The sequence below is a fragment of the Cydia amplana genome, chromosome 9 (assembly GCF_948474715.1).
Source record: "Cydia amplana chromosome 9, ilCydAmpl1.1, whole genome shotgun sequence".
Taxonomy (NCBI): Eukaryota; Metazoa; Arthropoda; class Insecta; order Lepidoptera; family Tortricidae; genus Cydia; species Cydia amplana.
In genome coordinates, this window is record NC_086077.1 from 4,701,275 (window position 1) to 4,718,894 (window position 17,620).

Below are 17,620 nucleotides of genomic sequence, written 5' to 3' on the forward strand. Positions count from 1 at the left end.
CTAAACCGTTTCGTTTAATTCGTGGTACTTACCCATTCGTATTTATCTCAAGTTAAATCATGAATGTTGCGTTGGCTTGGACGAGAATAAGAAGAATTCAAGCGGCCTTCTATCTCCTTCACGCGTTACGACTTACCGCTGTACATTTTCCAGATTCAGTGACCGTGTCAGGTAATTACAATACAATACAAAATACAAATACTCTTTATTGCACATCTGCACTTTATTGCACTGACAAATTTGGTTTGACCAACTATATTTTTAATATTTGCAGACGGCGACCGCTTGTCTTTTATAATAGTTGGAGGAGGGACTGCAGGTTGCGTGCTGGCTAACCGACTCTCAGAGTGGCGTCGGTTCAATGTGCTGCTCATCGAGGCTGGTGGGGACCCGCCTTATGAGTCCATGGTACTTAAAGAAGCATAACATGTCGTATAATATTACGTATTGAAATTCCTCAAAATTTTATTATTAAATTATAAAAATAATTTTACAGCTTCCAGGATTAGTAGGCTACCTTCCAAAAACGCCAAGTGACTGGAACTACACAAACCAATACGAAAAAAACCAAGAGATATACCGAAACGGTTCAGAACTCCAACCCTACGAAATGGTACTACACCGGAGGTTATCACTGACACAAGGCAAAATGTTGGGTGGATCCAGTGGCAACAATTTCATGATTTATGCTAGAGGACATCCTCACGATTACAACTCTTGGGCAGAAAAACTCGGAGAACCGTCCTGGAACTACGAAAATGTTTTACCGTACTTCAAGAAGAGTGAACATTTAAGCGATGCTGGAATTCTTGCATCTAAATACGGGGAATTCCACGGAACTGCAGGCTATCTACATATCACCAGAGTAAAGGACCCTAAAAGTAAAGAATATGCTGGTATGTTTCACCAACTGGGGCATACAAATCGCATTGATTTCAATAGCCATGAAACTCTTGGATTTGGTGAAGGTACTTTTGCTATTTACAAAGGAATTCGACAGAGTACGGCTTATAGTTTCCTCAAGCCAATTAAACATCGACCAAATTTGCACGTGCTTAAGAATACACTGGTTACCAGGATCCTATTTGATGAATTTAAAAATGCTATAGGAGTACAAGTTTTGACTAACGGCAGAAAATTAATTAATATAATGGCGGATAAAGAAGTGATAATAACTGCTGGGGCATTTAACTCACCCAAATTACTTCTGCTCTCTGGCATCGGTCCCAAAGAAGACTTGATAAATTTAAACATGAATGTAGTTTCTAATCTACCAGTTGGACAAAATTTAAAAGAACAACCTTCAGCTTTAGTTGCATACAAAATGAAAGAGTCTAATGGCCTAAAACCAACAAATTACGCAAAATATCCCTTTCCTACTTTAATAGGTTTTATAGCACTTAACAAATCTCAAAAATATCCAGATACTGAGTCTATATGTTACATCATTCCTAATGATTCGGATGCTGCGTTATCATTATGCTCTTTCAATTTTGGTCTTAGTAATGATACATGCCAAGCCCTTTACGAAGCTGGTAAAGGGAGAGAGATATTATTATGTATGCAAGTTCTGCTGCATCCCAAATCAAGTGGCACTATTAAGCTCCAAAGTACAGATCCTGAAGATGATCCTTTAATCTCTCTAAGAACTTACTCAGAGAAGGAAGACCTAGAAACGATGGTAGACGCTTGTAGAGAGTTGGATAGAATCAGATCTTCAAGTTATTATAAGAGTGTTGGTGGCGAAGTGATTGATCTTAGACTACCTAAATGTTTAGGGTTGAAATATGGGAGTAGGGGATACTGGCGTTGTCAGGTGTTAAGCACAAGATGGTCGATTTGGCAGTACAGCAGCTCGTGCGGCATGGGCCGTGTCGTGGATTCCAGACTGCGTGTGTTGGGCGTGCAACGACTGCGCGTGGCGGACAGCTCCGCTATGCCCAGCATTCCCCGTTCAAACATTATGGGACCCGTCATAATGGTCGCCGAGAAGGCTGCTGACATGATAAAGGCAGATAATTCGGGCGGCATACCAATATTTTAATTTAAATTTTCACACGGCGCACAGCCGCAAGGCGACCACCATTTTCGATATTAAAAATGGTGGCCGCTGCATGCGCGGTTGTCAGAGAGCGAATTTCGAGGCATCTTGCCACACGAGGGGTTAAGTAAGCAAAACTAGAAAACTTTATTTCTATATTATTTAGGTATATATTATAGAAGTCTAACGAGGAAATGCCGTCAGAATCCTTGGTACAATGCCTCAATGGGATATTTTAGATTTAAGCTAGTTATTAATTTAGTTTAGTAGTACCACTGTATAGGTACCTATATGTTTTATGTAAATAAATTGTTATTGTATGTATTGTATTGTACTATATAGGTATACAAATATATAGACTAGATTTGTAGGTATTCAATGAAATAAAATTAAGATCTAAAATATTTTAGTGTAAAAAAGATTTGATTCTATGAAATAAAACAGATAAGATGAATTGCATTGGATTTTCTCATCTAAGTAGTAGTTCGTCTATTTTAACCCTCTGCCTTTTATATGAAGTTTATATTTAGGTAAAGCAGCAAATGAATACATCAAGCAATATTGCGCCTCACAGCAAAACGTGCTGACATGTGTCAGCAATATGTCAAAAGATATACGTATACAGAAGACGTAGCCTGCATCCACAAACTTTACTCGTTGTTAGGGTCATCAAGGTTTGGATATAAACATTTAGTACCAAATAAATAAATAATATGTTACAACTATTTATTTTAACACGTTAGTTGTCAGCGAGGCAGGTTCTCTGTTAGTAGGTGCTTTTTACTGTAGAGCGGAAAAAACGAGGTATCGGCTACAATAGCGTAGTGCGCTGTCAGTGTGCCTTACACAGTTTTTGAATATCGGAATATTTACTTTAGTTCTGAAAACATTTGAAGTTCCTAAAACTACATAAAGATTTTGATAAACTGTAAACTAATAAAATCGATTGTACCTAGTTGTCACTTGCAATAATTTAAGATTACAATAAAACTGGATATGTAAAAAATAAATAGACACAATATATTCTTATATAGAATAGAATATACTTCCAAGGAAATTACATAATACAAACACGAGTGGAATCAACAAAACTAAAGACTCACATCAGTCATTATCTACAGTTGCCTGTTAAACAACGGTGACTGCTCGGCCCTTATAAGGTAAACGTACTAGTGCTCGACATGCTAATGCCCAATAGATGGCACCCTGCTGTCACCTCTATTGACGATGACTTAGGTTTCAAGATGAGATGTACTGGTACCGCGTCGAGCACCAGGACGTTTACCTTACTTGATTGGCACCGACGTGTATTATAAAAACATGACAACATGACACTTACACATGGCATGACATTTTAGTTTTAGCCGTTGGGTAGCCCTATTCATAGTGAAATTGGTTTTGCGCTGCTGTAAGTGAATCAGCCAAGTTTCCCTTTTTGTATTCCGCTGTCGTTTGCCAAGTGTTATTTTATTTTAAGATTATCATGTCGATTGTAGTTGCAAGTTTTGGCTGAATATGATGTTTTGACTTTATTATTTATTAAAAAAACAATACAAAACTTTCGCCAAACTGGAGACAGTTTGTTGGCGAAATGTGCGCTCTCAAGTATTATAAGTGCTTTATCCGTTATACCTAAAGACAGAGTACAGAACAAACTGTATACATATATGTAGGGTCACTTGTCGAACATTGAAACGTACACAGTGAAACTTTGCGATATCTCGGAAACTAGGTGTTATCAGCTAGTGCCGTCTGTCAAGCAAGGGCAGGCTCAGGGACCCCCAGCACCTCCCCAATATGCGAGCGCGCCTCGGAGAAGGAGCACGTTGCTACGAGCGTTATTGTGAATTCGTGCGACAAAAGTAATATTTTTCATTTATGTTTCGCAATTTTTTACCAAGATATAGAGTCTAGTTTGGCGTTATTTAATTTTTTGTTGTGTTCTATGTGTATTAAAGTTACTTTGGAGCTAAATATTTTTAAATTTCTTTCACTCTTTGGTGCAGTTTTTTTTAATTGATTCAAAAAACACCCCCTAGTCTCACAATGAAACATTTGTATGTAGTAAACAATGAAACATGATGTTCACTGAACACCAGTATTAGTACACAATGAAACAAACTCATTATTTTTTTAATTAATTAAAGACTATGTCCGAAATTTGTGAAACTAAAATACCATGAAAATTGATAATAATTTGTCTATAATATGACAAAATATAAGATACTTAACTTTAGAAATGGCTGAGATAGGATAGTTTATATGTTGAATGTTTCATTGATGGCAAGGTTAAGGTCACATGTCTAACATTGAAACAGTCGTTTATAAACACTATGTCGCAAGAAAGTGTATGATATCGAGCATGGAGATGCTTAAAACCCTCCCGCGTCCACCTAGTTGGCAATCATGCTCCGTGGACATAAAAGGCGCCTTTCTCGCAGCATGCCGTAAGTGCCGACCAGATTTTCGATTCACAATGAAACTTAGGTGTGCGTACAATGAAACAAGTCTTTCGCTTTTAGATATTTCAGCAATCTTATAACGATTCTATATTTCGGAAACCTTTTAAATAACAAATTTCAGCCTACCACTATTTTCTCCTTTCCTTTCTCATTAATTGATTAAAAGGATGTATGTATTAATGTAACTTATTTATTACAACGTTTCAATGTTTATTAAGGATGTTTCATGGTAGACTATATATATTACATCTGTTTCACTGTAAAAATTAGAGTGTTTCATTGAAAACATGCAAAAGTACACAATGAAACAAAACTCATTTTTCAAAAAAAGGTTTACAATGCAGAAACCGTTAAAGATAAGTAGAAACCTTGAATGACATACGATAGCCAACTAAATTGTTTATCTCCATGCGAAATGTCACACTCGTAACTTTAAAAACACCAGAGATAGAAAGGCTTGAACTTTTAGTGTTTCATTGATCAACAACTAACCCTACTTCAAAATTTGTTGACAATGCGTATACATATAAAGAGTTCAACAAGATCGGTTTTTTAATACTGCACAGCTACTTGTGTACCTGTTCATCTCACGACGGATTGACCCTGAACCTTATTATATTGATATTACGTTTTCTAAATTTTAATAGGCCGCTCTTACGTTACGTTACGTTTGAATTATAATTGTATATAAACCCTATCTACTTACAACTATCTATATTAATCTATATCTGCGTTACTTTACGTTACTTTAACAATGTCTTTGAAAAGTGGAGCAAGCCGGGAATTAATACATTACATCAATCAGCAGGACAAGTCCGCAGAAACAGGGCGCTGGCGGCCCGCCAAGCCTTACCTTACTTTGGCCGTAATAAACTTGTGGGCTTACTTCATCTCTGAATCAGTACTGAATAAACAAGCAAGTAAGGCTTTCACTTGCAATGATTTAGATCTATTTATTTCAAAACAATAAATTACAATAAAAACTATTCTAGACTAATCGTCAGGTTGGTAAATTTCTTTTGATTATATTTCAAGCAATAGGTACACAATTAAAACAATGTCAATTAAAAATGTCAATATGGCTATCAATGATTAATTTGTTTAATGTTAGCTTTTATCACTTTTTAGGGTCATTTCTTAATCATTTGGATGCCATTTGGTTTGGACTAATAACGTCCCATGTCAAACTACGATGTATAAATATCCATAGAAAACATTGACAATGAAACAGCCGATTTTATTTAATAAAATGACGGAATTCTGAGGTAACAAATAAACAAAAAAAATAATACGGTCGTCATTTTTCGAAGTTCGTTAAACATTACAGTGTGTGTAGACAAATAATGTTTTTTCGCGGGTATTTAATTGGATTGCTTAGAGCCTTTATATTCTTTTCTTATTTATTTTTACATTTTTTTTAAGTATATCAGTGTTCATCATCTTAGCACTTTTAAAACCTTAAAACAGATCAATAAAGATATGAGCTTGGAATTCTACATCAGGTGCTCCTAATCCTGGCTTTTACAATGGGAAGTAGGATTTGTTTGAAGCGCGGGCTTATCGTATATACTGAAGGATTAAATGGTGGGGAATTATGAAATGGAATATGAATTTTAGTGCTTAATATAATTAAACATGAATGTCCTTAGGTATTTGTTACTCGATTACGCAGAAACAGATTTGAGATAGGTACTTACATTAAAAAAGTTGCGTTGCTTTAAAAAAAGCGAAGACTTTCTGAACATTTTACTTACCTATAGATAAGTAAAATGGTTAAGTTATAACCTATAAAATTAATTACTGATTGCAATTGCAGTGCAATTCATTTATAGTAACAAGAAAAGTTACAGAAAAAGAAAAAGGGTTAATCAACTTTTTCTTGTCACACGTTGCTAATATGGTTACGGTCTCCTGAGTCATTCTTATATGTAATTCTAGGTTTTTCGTATTTAAATGAACCAAACTTGCATTTTATGGTAGTTATAAGACCTTTCCATAATGGGACATCTACTGGGCATGTTAGTAGAACATGGTACAGCAGTTCTTCTAACAATCTATGCTACTCAGTGATGCTACTATTGTCTCCTCGCTGATGGGACAGAATAACTACAAGAAATAGTTGATTGACCCAAAAAATTGGCCCAAACAAAAACTAAGAAAAAGCTATCCGAACCCATATTCATAAGTAGGATAATAAAAATCCCACTCATTTCAGAGGGGTCCGAGTGGCTCAGTGGAAAAATGAAATAAATGCGGCTATCCCGCTCTAAAACCGGGACATTACTCACGTTCAGCCCGGGATTCACCGGAGCCGGGGAATCCCTTAACATGCCCGCTGAATTGTTTTTTATGAGAAAAAAAGTATATTGGACCAAGGCCCGATCGTGCAGGGTTCTCCTTTTAATTAAATTTCTTTTTTTTCCTTAATGCAAACTATAGATGGTCAAGCATATCTTGTCAGTAGAAAAAGGCGCGAAATTCAAGTTTTCTATGGGACGATATCCCTTCGCGCCTACATTTTTCAAATTTGCCGCCTTTTTCTACTGTCAAGATTTGCTTGACCATCTATACTAAAACTATGTACTGAAGACTGGGATTTAATTTTGGCTTGTGTTTGTTGATGAATACGGTTAAATCGATAAATACGGATATCGTGATAATACTAATAAAGCACATAAGCCCCAAGTACTTATATAGTCTCCATCAAACATATCGGAGCGGCCGACAAGCTCAAAAATATCTCAACACTACACTAACGCCTTGACAATAGAGGCGTGTACAGATATTTCTGAGCACCTTTGCTACTCCAATATATCTGATGGCGACTGTTGTAAGTCAAGTTCAGTACAATTATTTACTTTCTAAATCATGATTCAACATTATTGCAATCGTTTGAACAACAGCCTTTTCATACCAAAGCGTCAAGATTTCCAACCAAATTTTAATTTAACTATTATTATTATTTATTACACGTCTTTTTGCAACTGTCCTTAATCTGGGCTATGTACAATCTCTTAATCGTCTTGTGACTGCCCGAGATACCAAGTTTTCCAATAAACGTTGTAACTTTCTAAGTCAAGGAACCCCAAAAACTGCATCATATTTATTTGGGAGTCACGCAAGGAACCGCTTTAGGAGCTAATAGCGTTTTTTGTTCTGGTTTCGGAGTTGTATGATCTGTGTGATTTGTTATACTAAATGACTATTAAGATTAGCTGTTTTGACAGATTTTCCTTATATCAATTAAACTGTTGCTCTATACATATATAAAGGTTGAGTGTAAATATCTTTGCTTGCGTAGAGTATGTATTAGTAAAAATCCACAGAAATCGCTTTATGTTTACCTATAATATTTGAGGAGTTCCCTCGTTCCTCATGGGTTCCGTCATCAGATCTGGATTTTAACAAAAATGAGACGTATCTGAAACTATACTATACTAACTATACTATGTATACTTTCAAGATAAAAATCCATGTCGATTCAGGACAAAAATTAAAAAGCAAACAACCGAATTGAGAACCTCTTCATTTTGAAAATTATGTAGTTTAAAAAATCGGCACAGCTAACAAAATAAAAATCGGCACAGCTATCCTTGTAAATCAATATGAAAGTATAGCCAAACCAATTGATCAGTAAATAAGAACAAAAAAAACTATACTCCTCCTTTTCTTTTGAGTGCTAGTACTAGTGTAAGACAAATATAGTATGATTTTCTGTCTATATGTGAAATGAGACAGTCCTTTGACAAACTATATATACCTACTTTGACCAGGCCAGCATTTGTAGCACGTAAGCTTGAAATTGCAATCAGCATCAAAGCTCGGACCCTGGCTGCCGTCCAAAAGCTTCTGCCAATTCTAAAAGCTCACCTTTACTTTAAAAGTCTATGTAATTACTTAATGATAAGTGAACTGGGCTTTGCTAGCTTTACATTAACTAAATCTGGTTTCTTTGAGATCGTATTCATTATGCACTTTTCCTATTATTAGCTTAGAAAAAAAGGAAGGAAGAGAATGTGATTTTTTATGTGTTTTTAAAATAAAAACCATACATTTAAGTATAACTTCTTAGAAAATTGCCGTTGTTATATTTAAAAACACTAGTAACTCTTTAGAAATGAGTAATAAAATAATCGGTTAGTTTCTTGCTATATACATACACACACTAGTTTAAGAATACCTAATAAAAAAAAACGTAATAAACCTTTTATTTCTTCTAATTTTAATACAAAATGTTTACTGGTTGCTATTTTTGTGAAATGCTCTATGGGTTTAAAATAGCATTGTACGATTTTCACTTTTAAAATGTTTTATTCGTCGTCGGAGTATATCATACTCCAAAGTAGCCAACAAACTAAAAACTCAAGAGAAAAATCCGGTGAAGAATCTCATATAACGCTACCTCTGTTTTAAATTGCCATAGCCAGTTTTCTCAGAAAGGTCATAAAGTAGTACGACGTCCTTGGCGCTTATTATCTTTGTGCTTCCACTGAGGCTGAATGTATCATACGTATAATTTAAAAGGTCTTATATTTGTCTGACGTTCTTGGCGCTTAATACCTTCTTCAATAAATAGGTGTGTAGGATGTGTTCACAATTTACGTCTCCTTTGGGATGTGTATCGTAGTTTTAGAGCTGCGGTGCACTTTCTTTTGAAAGACTAATATAGTTACGGAATTTATATTTTTCATATATTTTATGTAAAATTGTCTAGACGAAATAGCAGTAAAAATTAGTACAAGAATATGGCGAAAATATTATAATATTATTTTAGCGAAAGCTATTTACTGAGTAAAGTAAAGCTATAACATCATTTCCTGTTTTGAAACATAAACTATAATAATTATGTCTTATATATCTATGTACATAACGACTGACTGTCCATCATCTCATCAGATGATACCATCTGATAATCAATTTAATATGGGTATCTATTCGCGCAGATAAATTTGTTTGCGAAAATTGTCGTTTTCGGCATTTATTTTATTTAGATGATAATTATCAATTATTTTAATTTCTTACATGCAGATTACGTCTGCGAGCGATATTCCAAATTTTATATTAAAGGAAAAAATGGAAAAATTACGCTTCCGGCAGGACTTAAACCCGCAACCTCCGCAATCCGTGCGTTAGCTCTGCCAATTGAGCTACGGAAGCCTACCAGAACCTTGCGAATTTTTCCATTCCTTCCCTCATGCATACACGCCTTTGGGGTGGCGTAGGAATGGAAAAATTCGCAAGATTCTGGTAGGCTTCCGTAGCTCAATTGGCAGAGCTAACGCACGGATTGCGGAGGTTGCGGGTTCAAGTCCTGCCGGAAGCGTAATTTTTCCATTTTTTCCTTTAATATAAAATATGATAATTATCGTCAATAAAAGTTATTTAGGGGAAATAAATCGCTTGCCATTACCATCAATGTCATCATCAACATTTTAGTCCGTAAAAATTGGTGCCTTATCGATTCAAGTCGGAAGCTTTTTTATGTATGCGTATTTTTCATATTGATGTAGTTTAGAAGTATTTTATGCTCATATCAAATCACACCCAACGATCTAAATGCAGAATTTTATAGCATCATCAGAAGCAGCATAACAAAACCACTTTTATGAGTAAATTTTATTTTCCTTTAGAACGAATTGCCCAGATAATAATGATACCAACCATTTCATCTCGTGTAAAATATTCTAGCAGCTAGACATTTTTATGCATGCAATTTCTGAAACCGTAATTAGTGCAGTTTTTATGAGTTCCTGGATTGTGCTGACAAATCTTTCTAGATTTCTAGCTTTATTTTTAGCTTAATTTGCATTTTCAAGTTTAAAAAAGCGGCCAAGTGCGAGTCGGACTCGCCCATGAAGGGTTCCGTATTTAGGCGATTTATGACGTATTAAAAAAAAACTACTTACTAGATCTCGTTCAAACCAATTTTCGGTGGAAGTTTACATGGTAATGTACATCATATATTTTTTTTAGTTTTATCATTCTCTTATTTTAGAAGTTACGGGGGGGGGGGGGGGGACACACATTTTACCACTTTGGAAGGGTCTCTCGCGCAAACTATTCAGTTTAGAAAAAAATGATATTAGAAACCTCAATATCATTTTTGAAGACCTATCCATAGATACCCCACACGTATGGGTTTGATGAAAAAAAAATTTTTGAGTTTCAGTTCGAAGTATGGGGAACCCCAAAAATTTATTGTTTTTTTTCAATTTTTGTGTGAAAATCTTAATGCGGTTCACAGAATACATCTACTTACCAAGTTTCAACAGTATAGTTCTTATAGTTTCGGAGAAAAGTGGCTGTGACATACGGACGGACAGACAGACGGACAGACAGACGGACAGACAGACAGACAGACAGACATGACGAATCTATAAGGGTTCCGTTTTTTGCCATTTGGCTACGGAACCCTAATAAAAATCACCGTTACTTTAAAATTCAGACAAAGCAAACTAGCTGCCTACGTACAATATTATTAATTGCAAGAAGTCAAGTAACACAGCTACACTCGCCGTCTACAAAATACTTACATGATTGTTTACTTAATGTACATTTGTTTGCTTATAATTGAATGGCCTTCAAAGCTACATAATAATCATTAATCATTTATTTGTTGCAAACCATGGTACGAGGGGCGTTCAAAATATTCTCGGTATTGATATCTTACGACCTCTTCTAAAATTTCTTTCGTTACTGGCCGCTAAGGTTTATTCATTGACATTAAAAAAAAGTATAATTCGAACCGAGATAGTCTTTTGTTTTTCTGCAATTGCTGAACAAACATGAACATCCTGTGCGAATTGACAATGTTAACTAAATTAGAACATCGATGCGTGATAAAATTCTTGACAAAACAGGGTAAAAATCAAAAAACCATAAAAGAGGAAATGGATTGTGTTTACCGTGAGTCTGCTCCTTCTTTATCTACCATTCAAAAGTGGTCAAGCGAGTTTAAACGCGGAAGGGAGAGTATTGAAGATGACCCTAGACCTGGCCGGCCTGTAGTAGCTACTTCACAAGAAAATATTGATAAAGTGGAAAAACTTATATTGGAAGATGGTCGAGTGAAGGTAAAATCTATAGCACAAGTAACCAATCTCTCTATTGGTACCGTACATGATATTATACATGACCATCTTAATATGTCAAAAGTAAGTGCAAGATGGGTTCCGCGAATGCTGACTCGGCTTCAAAAAGACATGCGTGTAGCTTGTTGTTCCGATTTTATTGACCTGTGCGGTGAAAATCCTGATGAGGTGCTGCAAAGAATAGTTACTGGAGATGAAACCTGGGTTCATCATTATGATCCAGAGAGTAAACAAGAGTCCATGCAGTGGCACATTAAGGGTTCAGCTCATCCCAAGAAGTTGAAGGTCATCCCTTCAGCTGGCAAGGTCATGGCCACGATATTTTGGGATTGTGAAGGAGTATTACTAATCGATTATAAAGAAAAAGGTGTAAATATCACAGGACAGTACTACGCTAACATTCTACGTCAATTAAAGGATGTAATTAAAGAAAAGAGGCGAGGAAAGTTAACCAAAGGTATTCTGCTTCTGCATGACAACGCCCCCGTCCATACTGCTCATATTGCCAAGGCAGCTATTGTTGAACGTGGGTTTAAAACTGTTACTCACCCACCGTATAGTCCGGACTTAGCCCCCAGCGACTTCTTTTTGCTCCCCAATCTTAAAAAGGATCTGCGTGGAAATAAATTTTCTGACGATGAAGCATTGAAGGCGGCAGTGGAGGAGCATTTTTACACGAAAGATAAAAAATATTTTTACGAGGGATTAAAAAAAATAATTGATCGATCTTTTAAGTGTATGAACATAGGGGGGGAGTATATTGAAAAATAAAAATATCAAACTTTTCGTACTTGTTTGTTTTCATTCTCATACCGAGAATATTTTGAATACCCCTCGTATTACAGATGTTCTTAATGAAATAAGTACAAGCATGGACGCTACCCTGCCCTTTAAGAGGATAAATTAGTGGCAATTTAATTTTTGCATACAAACTGTTATATACACTAATAATTATTTTGCTTACCAGGTAAAACTAAAATGTAGGTGAAGCATTGACAGCAATATTACTGTATAAAAATTAAATAATAGTAAAAAAATGGTCACTCTTAATTTACTCTTTAACATAGATCTAATAATATTCTAAATCTTTTAGTATGTAAGTTTGTGCAGTGCATTTTGGTTGAATAAACTGTTTTGGTTGAATTCAAAAGCTTTCTTCAAAACTCCAACGGAACCTATAACATAGGCCCTACAACGGCCCTATAACAAAATGTTCTCGACATTTTCCTCTCCGGTTTTGGCATTTATGGCCCAAGATGAGTGTTTTTACATGAGTTTAATATTACGTTTAGCTTTTTTTAAATTTCTTAGCTTGGCTTAGCTTACAAAGACTAGTAACACATAAACCTTTGCTAAAGAAACCTATAGAAAATCTATCTGTTCGTTTTAGTATTGGAGCCGGAGCACACGTTGTCGCAGTAGGGGTATGATTCAACGAGTATACGATACTGTCACTTGTAGTTTGGCGGCGCGCCAAACGCTGTCGCTGTCGGTGGGCCGCGGCGAATTTACACGAAAATACAGTTTTTTTAGAGAATACAGGGAATCTAGAGTTTTCTCGTTTGATTGAATTATTCCTATATTCGTTTAGTAAAAGTTCCTTTAACCCGTCGAACGCCCAACATATATCAAATTGATGCAAAGCAATTTGACCCATATTGATTTGTAGTAACACACGTCTGATACTGAGTCGCTACGACCCAAATTGAGTTAGCATCGCTAACGCGCGATGATGCTAGGGCGCTCCACGGGTTAAGGATGACTTACGCTAGACCGGGTTGGGCCCGAGCCGAGGCGACCGACATGCCATTTTCTATGACGGCTGATCACGTGGTGCTTTCCATAGAAAACGAACCGCCGGAAGCCCGGCCCCGGCCCGGTCTAGCGTGAGTCATCCTTTACAGATGATGACTGATATACTGATAGATAATGCACAGCCTAAGAAAGTAAAGCTACCTTTACATTCACCGATCTTGAAATTTGATACAAATGTTCTTCAAACGCTGTAAAGCTTCACTTGTATTTTAGGAAATTAAATTTCGTACACTTTTCGTATTGTAATCTGGGGGCACGGCTGTGCCCCCGCCAAGTCAAGCGCTAAGCAAACACTGCCGTACCATCCTTTACTGGAACCATTTCGCCGCATTTTCAGGCCCCTATTTGAGAACCTCTGGATAAGACCAGAACGCAGAAATTTTCGTCATCCAGTAAGCTGTAATCACATACTTAAAATCCAAAATTTCAAGTCTGTAGGTCATTTAGTTCCGAAGTTAAAAGAAAGCAAAGTTTCACATTTATGACACTCATTCATTCACTCATGATCATCAGAATAGAATTAGTACTTCCCATAAACTCAGAGAGCTGAAATTTGGTACAGAGTTAGGGTTTAATGGCCACATAAAGGGTAAACCTAAAAATATTGCAATATCAGTCACGTTTTAAAGATCTAAGAACTGCATAAGTAAGTTTGTAATCCCATATAAATATATGATATTACAAAGTTACTGTTGCAGTTCCTACAAATAGTAGGTAAAGTAAAGGTACACTACGATGTACGATGTGAGTATGAATGAAGATATGTTTAGTTATGATATGTGTATGAGTACCCGAAAAGAAGGACTGCCTACAAAAAGAGATGAGATCCCATCAAAAACATTACATGTAAAAAGGTGCAAGTATCGCAATGCTTTTACTACAAAAAAGTTTTGAGATGTACCTAATGTGAAACCAAGTCGGTTATTTTGATCAGTGCCAGGGGGTGTTAAAACCGTATCAGTAAGATATCTTTAATTTGTAATACATATAATGACTTGGCAATCGCACATAATGCTTTACTCGTACCGTACTCGTAAATATGTGTAATGCTCAAACTGCAATTAGCGCTAGCGTTATGTTCAATTAGAATTATTTTTAATAGGTGACGATGATACTTTTGTCATTATGCAGCCGTGCGATGGCCAAGTCATTATACGTATTACAAATTAAAGATATCTTATTGATACGGTTTTAACACCCCCTGGCACTGATTAAAATAACCGACTTGGTTTCACATTAGGTACATCTCAAAACTTTTTTGTAGTAAAAGCATTGCGAGACTTGCACCTTTTTACATGTAATGTTTTTGATGGGATATATATTTACCTAAAGAGAAAATGTATTTTACTTCAAACGCGCGATGAAATTGGTTAAAATATAAGCTTTCGAAATGCTGAAAAAGTAAGTCCATATGTATCATCTTTATACTGGGCTATAAAAAAACAACTACACCAAAGTCACTTAGCTGTCCGCGTACAAAGTTTCGCAATAAAGAGACGTATGTTTCAGCTCAGTGTCTTAGCAGATCATAAATTGTAGGAACAACTCCGAAACATTAGCTAACGTAAGCATGTTGTTGGGCGATATTCTAGGCAAAAAATGAGTAACGAGAAAACTTACTTGATAATAAATTCTTGAAATGAATCTTGGAGCGAAATTGTTAAATATCCAAGATCGCCAAGCTATTTGCTAAGACATTTCTAAGCTGAATTAAAATATTTAACGGACTTCAAAAAAGGATAAAAAAAATTTTTTATGCCGTTTTATATGCGCTAGCAAGTGAAATATTTGAAGTCGGTGCCAAGTCAAATTTTAGAAGCGTCAACACCGTTAAATCGAATGCCAACCCTGGTGTAGTTTGAATAAGGGCTCATTTAGACGGCGCGCGTAATCGCATGCGATTTTAGTTACATTGCGGATTGTTGGTTACTTCCAATTCAACCGACCGATCAAACAAAACCCGCAATGTAATGAAACTCGCATGCGAGTTCTCGCATCGTCTAAATGAGCCCTAAAAAGAAAGAACCAGTATATGTACCTATAATCAGTATTGTAGTTGTAACTATTTAGCTTGGCACCGACTACAAACGTTTCAGTTGGTAGGGGCATATAAAACGGGATAATATTTTATTTTAACCTTTTTGAAATCGGTTTTACTTTTTGTATGATTTATTTTATCATGACAAAAGTATATTATTTTAATTGACCGATTGATTGAATGGACTTTGGCCACGAAAAGTATTTTGTTATATAAGCATCCTGAATACATTTCATTATATTCTATTCTATTCTAAATGTAATATTCACTTAGCACTTTCAGCAATGAAAATGTATGACTATATAGCTACTTTACGTATAACTTGGCAGGCAACTTAGCGTGGATGGACTGTGGTTTTCACTGCCTCACTCCTGAATCATCTCGAGAACCCAACTCTTCACCGTCGGCTAATAAATAAGCCGAAATAAGGCTGCAGCGTTGGCCGGCAGCCATCCGATCTGCGAGATTAGAATGATAATGCAAGCAGTTTGTCCGCTACCGTCGCTTACAGTCGCAGATGTCCTCTACAAGATAGATTATACAATACTAGCGACCCGCCCCGGCTTAGCACGGGTTAACAAATTATATACAAACCTTCCTCTTGAATCACTATATCTATTTAAGAAAACCGCATCAAAATCCGTTGCGTATTTTTAAAGATCTAAGCATACATAGGGACAGACAGGCAGCGGGAAGCGACTTTGTTTTATACTTTGTAGCAGTGACGGCGCGTCAAACATATCCATAGGCAAGCCGGGGCTAAATTGGCTTACATTATTTCCTTTACAACTCTGCTGAAACGTCCAAAAACAGGCAAGCCGGTGGGAATCGGCTTTTATGTACGCGCCGCCACTGATACCTATATGTATTTGTAATATCATGGTCTCATGAATTTAATTAATTTCATTCTCTTTAAATTTTGCTTGGAATTAAGCTTGGAAAAAGTTGCTACATTGCTGATTAGCGGTTAGGTCAATTTCTAATTGGAGTCTATATTGCCATGTACGCCACGCCTATCGTGTACGGCGCGTCATCGTTAAAGATGACTCACGGTAGACTGGGCCGGCCGTGTCCGGGCCGGAGCTTCCGGGGCTTAGTTTTCTAAGGAAAGCATCACGTGATCACCTGTCATCTGTCATAGAAAAGTAAACGCCGGAAGCTCTGGCCCGGACACAGTACGGTCGAATGTGAGTCAACCTTTAACCTAGTCGGAATACACGAAGGTTGATAATATGGGGCTGTAGCCGCGCACGTCAGTTGACATCTTTGGCGGTCAAAGTACAGCTTTATGGAGAAGAAATGATGAATGGATGAAAACATGGCTAAATATATTTACTTTTCCAATTGTACCTAATTAACACTTTTTTCTATTTTCCATGCAACACTAGTTAAGCGAATTTGCCAGGTTTTTGATGAACAATTGAACAGGGATGACATTCATACTAAGCAGTCTTTCTAAATAAAATGTTGATGTATTATAATGCACACAGATCATCACCGATGGTGCAATTAATTGCAACAGGATTAAATGATAATAAGCTCAAGGTACCAATGAGTGTTCCTCGCGCGTGTTATGTGCTATCTTGTGGCAGGTAATCTTTCCCTTCAGCCATTTGTCATACATATAATTGGCTCTCGGTTGTGGAAAGAATTCCGTGTTACATGAGCCATGTCTCCGTTGGCATTGGCGTACTGAGACACAAACGAGGACGCAATTGGGAGAGTTATTTTCCTAACCAAGGGTAAATGCAATAGTTTCAAAATATGGTAAGAGCGATTTCATTAATTAAACTCTTTACAGGTTTTACCTCTGTACCTCTTGAAAATTTTCGCTTTCCATCTAAAATGATGATGATGATGAATATAATTACCTATTTATTATGATTGAACTCTTTACATGTGGGTTTCAGAATCAGAATTTTTATTTGTAAAAGTAACAGAATTTTACATGTATCATATATCATCATATATCATCATTTATTCAGCAAATAGGCCACAAGGGCACTTTTACACGTCAATATGGAATTTACATACAGCAAAAAAAAAACACATCAATAATTATAAAATACAACTAAGCCGTAAATATCAAATCAAACTAACATAGAGATGTATAAAGCCTCTAAATGTCGAATTACAGAAAACGCAATAACAATAGTATTGAAAGAAAAAAAAA